Source organism: Mandrillus leucophaeus, unplaced genomic scaffold (assembly GCF_000951045.1).
Source record: "Mandrillus leucophaeus isolate KB7577 unplaced genomic scaffold, Mleu.le_1.0 Scaffold39, whole genome shotgun sequence".
NCBI classification, from domain to species: domain Eukaryota; kingdom Metazoa; phylum Chordata; class Mammalia; order Primates; family Cercopithecidae; genus Mandrillus; species Mandrillus leucophaeus.
In genome coordinates this window covers 6479757-6486173 of record NW_012104142.1, presented here as the reverse complement: position 1 = coordinate 6486173, position 6417 = coordinate 6479757, and positions in this window count along the sequence as shown.

The window sequence follows — 6417 nt, the reverse complement described above, 5'->3', positions numbered from 1 at the left end:
TTTCTCTCTCTTCTCTCCTTCTGGGATTTTCATTGTGTGTAATAAGTGTTATGTTGGTTATATGTTGGTCTGCCCATTTGTCTCCATTCTTATTTTTTTTCTTCCTCAGATTGGATAATCTCAATCTTCAAGGCCACCGATTCTTTCTTTTTCTTGTTCAAATCTGCTGTTAAGCCCCTCTTGTGAAATTTTCACTTGAGCTATTATAATTTTGTTTTTTTTTTGAGTTAGAGTCTCACTCTGTGCCCAGGCTGGAATGCAGTGGTGTGATCTCAGCTTCCTGGGTTCAAGAGATTCTCGAGCCTCAGCCTGCCAAGTAGCTGGGATTATAGGTGCTGGCCACAACGCCCTGCTAATTTTTATATTTTTGTAGAGATGAGGTTTCACCTCCCCAAGTTGGTCTTGAACTTCTGACCTCAAGTTATCCGCCCACCTCAGCCTCCCAAAGTGTCAGGATTATAGTCATGAGCCACTGTACCTGGCCTGAGTATAATTTTAAACTGCAGAATTTCTATTTGGTTCCTTTTAAATATTTTCTATCACCTCATTAATATTCTCTCTTTGGTGAGACATCAAGCTTTTTTAGTTGTTGTTGTTCTTTATTTTATTTTATTTTTTTTGAGATGGAGTCTCGCTCTGTTGCCCAGGCTGGAGTGCAATGGCACCATCTTTGCTCACTGCAATCTCTGTCTCCCGGGTTTAAGCAATTCTCCTGCCTTAGCCTCCCAAGCAGCTGGTACTACAGGTGTGCACCACCATGCCTGGCTAATTTTTGCATATTTAGTAGAGATGGGGTTTCACCATGTTGGTCAGGCTGGTCTTGACCTCCTGACCTCAGGTGATCTGCCCACCTCAGCCTCTCAAAGTGCTGGGATTACAGGCATGAGCCACCGCACCTGGCCTTTTAGTTGTTGTTCTTTAGACATGTTTTATTTAGCTGTTTAAACATACTTAAAATAGCTGATTTAACATCCTTGTCTAGTAAGTCTAATGTCTGAGTTACCCCAGGGACAATTTTTTTGTTGATTTTTTCCCCCCACATATAGGCCATACTTTCTTGTTTCTTGCATTTCTTGGAAAGTGAGGCATGAAACTAGGGCAGGTTAAAATGCCACAATGCCACTGCACCTGGCTAAGGGACAGACTTCTAAGAATGAAGCTAAATTGAGAAGAAGGAAGAGTTTCAGTGCAGAGGATGTGAGCAGAAGTAAAGCCAGATAATACAAAGAGCTAGTTTTTCTGACAGCCAAAATCCCTGGTGACTCTGCCTTTCTTAAGTCTCTAACTCACTACAGAAATCTGGAGAAGTGAGAAAGGTCTTCATTGAGCAAACATTTATTTAGCATCTACTATGCGACAGCAGACAGTTCTGCCTTAGAAGAAGACATATACATTAACAAAAATTATATGATACAATACAATTGCATAAACTATGATAAGGAAATATGCAATGTACTATGAGAGAAAAACAGATGAAGCAGCAACTAACTGCCTGGGTATTATAGAATAAAACATTACAGACGACCTGACTTTTGAACAGCATCTTTAAATATGAGTAGTTGTAGAGGAAAAATGGTAATCCAGTTAGAAGTATGAGTGTAGTTATAAGGTATGTTTAGCCTGAAGGAGGGATGGCTGTAGGAAAGCTGTTAAAGTGGTTAAGGGGTGGATGGTCAAGGGATTTCAACAGACCAGTGGATGTGACTGAGTTTCCTCTTTAACAAGGCATCCCCATGGTGAGGGAGGACTTACTGGTGATGGGGAAGAACGAGAGTTGGGGAAATATATAAGATAATGCTCTAAATTACACCAAAGGAGATGGAGACATGAGGAAGACATTTAAGAGAGGTATTGTTGACCGAACTTGGTGATCAATTAGATATATAGGAATGAATGATGTCAGCAACATGGTGGAATAGGAATTTCCAGACTCTCCTCCACTCACAGATACACGAAATCAACATCTATTTACAGATCAATTCCCTTTGAGAGAAAGTCAGGGACCAGTTGAGAGACACCCACTGGGCAACTGAGAAAACATCCACATTGAGTGGGTAGGAGAAGCCAAGCCATACTCAGGCACGGATACCATTCCGGGCACTGTGCTATAAAACTGGGAAAGGAATCTCCAACATGTATCTTCTCCATGGTTGGTTTCTTAATCCACCAACTCTGAGAGTAGAGGGAATCAGGCATACACAAGTCTCTCTAGACCACAGGAGAAAAGTGGCAGTTTTATAGATGCACAAGCACTTCTAGAGGCTGCATCTCCCCGGAAGAACACAGAGAAGGGGCTTAAAAAATGCATCCCTCTTTCTCCCCAGAAGGGGTTTATGACACAGTCTTTCAGTGGCTACTTGACAGCCTTACTTTTAACTAACTTGCATCAGGGAGTTAAAGAGGCAGACAAAATAGAAGCCTGCTGGCAGCCTGATAAGCAGATTGGCACTTCCCAAGCCTTCTTTCCTGGTTCACTCCAGCAATAACTCCAGGTCTATTAATCCTTTCTGGAAGGAGACTGTCCACACAAGCACCCCAGCGTTTACAGTTTCCATCTGAGGAATTGCATCCTAAATCTTCTAGCTCTAGTAACAGAGGGGATCTAAGCATATTTGAATCTCTCTAGTCCACAGAAAAAAGTAGTGGTTTCATAAGCAAGCATTACCAGGGGCTTTATCCCCTGGAAGCCGTGCAGAGAAGGGGCTATAGAAATGCAGCTCCCTGTTTCTCCCCAGAAGAGGCTTATGCCAAGCATCAAGTGCTCCAGTTTTTTACAGTTATCTCCCAAAGGATTCCATCCTAAACCTCTTAGACCTGGGAGCAGAAGGGACTAGGCATATGTGAGTCTCTGTAGATCACAGAACAAAGAGATGGTTTTAAACAGGTGCACAAACACTTCCAGGGGTTAGACCTGCTTTCGGTAGTGCACAAAATGGGTTGGAATGTACAGCTTCCATTTTCTTGCCAGAGGAGGTTTATGGCACACACTTCCTGTGGCTAATTGATGGCCTGGCTTCTAATGAACTTGACTGGAGAGTTAACGGGGCAGAGAAACAGTAGCTCTACAGCAACCTGAGCCAGAGCTTGGCACTTCCTGAGCCTTTCTTTTGGCTCACCCCAGTGATAAATCCAGGCCTATCCATTCTTCTTGGGAAGGAGTTTTTACATGCACTGAGTGTCACAAATTCTACATCTCCTACCAAAGGGACTATCTCCTTAAGAATCTCACTCTAGGCTGGGCACAGTGGCTCGTGGCTGTAATCCCAGCACTTTGGGAGGTTGAGGCGGGTGGATCACCTGAGGTTACGAATTCAAGACCTGGCCAATATGGTGAAAACCTGTCTCTACTAAAAATCCAAAAATTAGCCAGGCATGGTGGCAGGTGCCTGTAATCCCAGCTACTCAGAAGGTTGAGGCAGGAGAATCACTTGAACCTGGGAGGTGGAGGTTGCAGTGAGCTGAGATGGCACCATTGCACTTCAGCCTGGGCAGCAAGAGCGAAACTCTGTCTCTGAAAAAACAAAACAACAACAACAACAACAAATCCTTACTCTAGGAATTGATGGGACTTTGCATTCCTGAGTGGCCTAGACCACAAAAAACAAAGAGGCAGATATACAACGGGCCCACTTCCAGCAGCTATTTCCCCAGGAACAGAAGGGTGCTGCCTGAATGTGAAGACAGACATTTACCACAGATTCTCTCCCCAGTTTTGTGCAGAGAGGGTGGGAGAAAATGCTTGCACTAAGCTTCACTGTGAAGAGAGAAGGAACTGGAACACATATGCAACACCTCAACCTTTCCAGGTATATCAAGAGAGTCTGCTTCTACCTTACCAATCCTGGGGTATGGAGAGGACATAGCATATTCTTTTTTTCTCTCTTTATTTTTATGTAATATATTAATATAGAGATAGAGCCTTATTATGTTGTCCAGGCTGGTCTCAAACTCTTGGGCTCAAGCGATCCTCCTGTCTTGGCCTCCTAAAGTACTGGGATTACAGGCTTAAGCTACTGTGCCTGGCCAGGACATGGCACATTCTAATCTCCAAGGGGCCACCAAAACCAGAAAGAGCCATTTGGATGAACATAAAGATTTCAGAGAAAATTTAAAGTCTCTGGCCAGATGGATTGGTGAGATTCTCTATATGAGGCCAGTCTGACAAGACTAGGAAAGGCCGTTCCTATCTAATGTACAGAAAAAAAGGCAAGGTAAATGGAAAAAATAGGAGAGTATATTTCCAAAAAAAGAACAAGATAAATCTCTAGAACTGATGTGAAGTGGAGATGCAATTTACCCAACAGGGAATAGAAAATAATGGTTATAAAGATGCTCACTGAGGTCAGGAGAGCAATGTAAGAACTGAGAATTTCAACAAAGAGAGTGTATTAAAAAGTACCAATCAGGGTGTGGGAGCAGTGGCTCATGCCTGTAATCCCAGCACTTTTGGAGGCTAAGGTGGGAGGATTGCTTGAGCCCAGGAGTTTGAGACCAGCCTGGGCAACACAGGGAGATGTATCTCCATAAAAACTTTTATTAAAAAATTAGCTAGGTGTGGTGGTGCATGCCTTTGTTTCCAGCTACTCAAGGGGCTGAGGTGGGAAGATTGCTTGAACTTAAGAGGTCAAAGCTCCAGTGAGCCATGATTGTGCCACTACATTTCAGCCTGGGCAAAAGAGCAAGAGCCTATCTCAAAAACAAAACAAAACAAAAACCAAAAGAAAACAAAGTACCAAACAGAAATCATAGAGCTGAATAATACTATGACTGAACTGAAAAATTAAATAGAGGGATTCAACAGCCAACTAGATAAAGCAGAAGAAAGGATATTTAACTTAAAGACGGATCATTAGAAATCATCCAATCTGAGGAACAAAAACAAAAAGAGCTTAAAAGAGTAATGATAGCTTAAAAGACTTACGGAACACCACCAAATGTAACAACATAAACATTATTGGTATACCTGAAGGAGAGGGGAGAGAGAAAAGGACAGAAAACATTTTCAAAGTAATAATGGCAGAAAACTTCCTAAGCCTGGGTGAAACACATAGAAATCCAGATTCAGGAAGCCCAAAAGAAACCAAATAGGATGAATCAAAAGAGAGCCATGTTGAGACATATCATAATCAAATTGGTAAAAGTTAAAACAAAGACAGAGTTTGGGAAGCAGCAAAGGCAGGCTAGAAGGAAGCAGTATGACACATTCAAAAACCTCAAAGAAAAAAAACTGTCAACCCATGATACTATACCCAGCAATCTTGTCTTTCAATAAAGAAGGAGTTATAAAGATGTTTTCAGACAAATAAAAGCTGAGAGAGTTTATCACCACTAGACCTGGCTTACAAGAAATGCTAAAGGAACTTCTTCAAGCTGAAGGAAAAGGATGTATTTAGTAACATTAAAACATATAAAAGCATAAAAGTCATTGGTTAAAATAAGTATGTTGTGAAATCCAAAACACTCTAATATGGTAAGGGCAGTGAGTAAATCAACTATATCTGTAGTATAAAAGTTAAGAAGCAAAAGTATGAACAACTACATACATATGAAGAGCTACAATAATTTGTTAAGATTCAAATAATAAAAGATGTAAATTTTGACAAAAACATAAAACATTGAGGGGGGGAGTACAAGTATAGAGTTTGTATAAATAATCAAAGTTAAATAGTCAGTAGCTTAAAGTAGCCAGTTATAAGATGTTTTATGTAAGCTTCAGGGTAACTACACAGCAAAAACTTAGATAGAAAAGAGATAAAAGGAAAAGACTCAGCACACCACTACAGAAAGCCATCAAACCAAAAAGGAAGAAAGCAACAGAGGAAGAAAGGAACAAAGCATCTACAAAGCAATAAGAAAAAAATGATCAAGATGGTGCTGGCAAATTCCTACCTAGTAATAGTTATGTTGAATATAAATGGATTAAATTATCCAATCAAAAGGTACAGAGTGGCTGAATGGATTTTAAAAAACAAAAAACCAAGACCCAACTATATGCAGCCTATGAGAGATTCATATCACCTTAAAGGACACTCACAGATGAAAAATGAAGATATGGGAAAAATATTCTATGCAAATGGAAACCAAAAGAAAGCAGGGGTAGCTACACTTATTTCAGATAAAATATGCTTTTTTTTTTTTTTTTTTGAGATGGAGTCTTGCTCTGTCATTCAGGCTAGAGTGTACTGGCATGATCTTGGCTCACTACAACCTCCACCTCCCAAGTTCAGGCAATTCTCCCGCCTCAGCCTCCCGAGTAGCTGGGACTACAGGCATACACCACCATGCCTGGCTAATTTTTGTATTTTAGTAGAGCTGGGGTTTTACTATGTTGGCCAGGTTGGTCTCGAATTCCTGACTCAGATGATTCGCCTGCCTTGGCCTCCCAAAGTGCTGGGATTATAGACGTGAGCCACCATG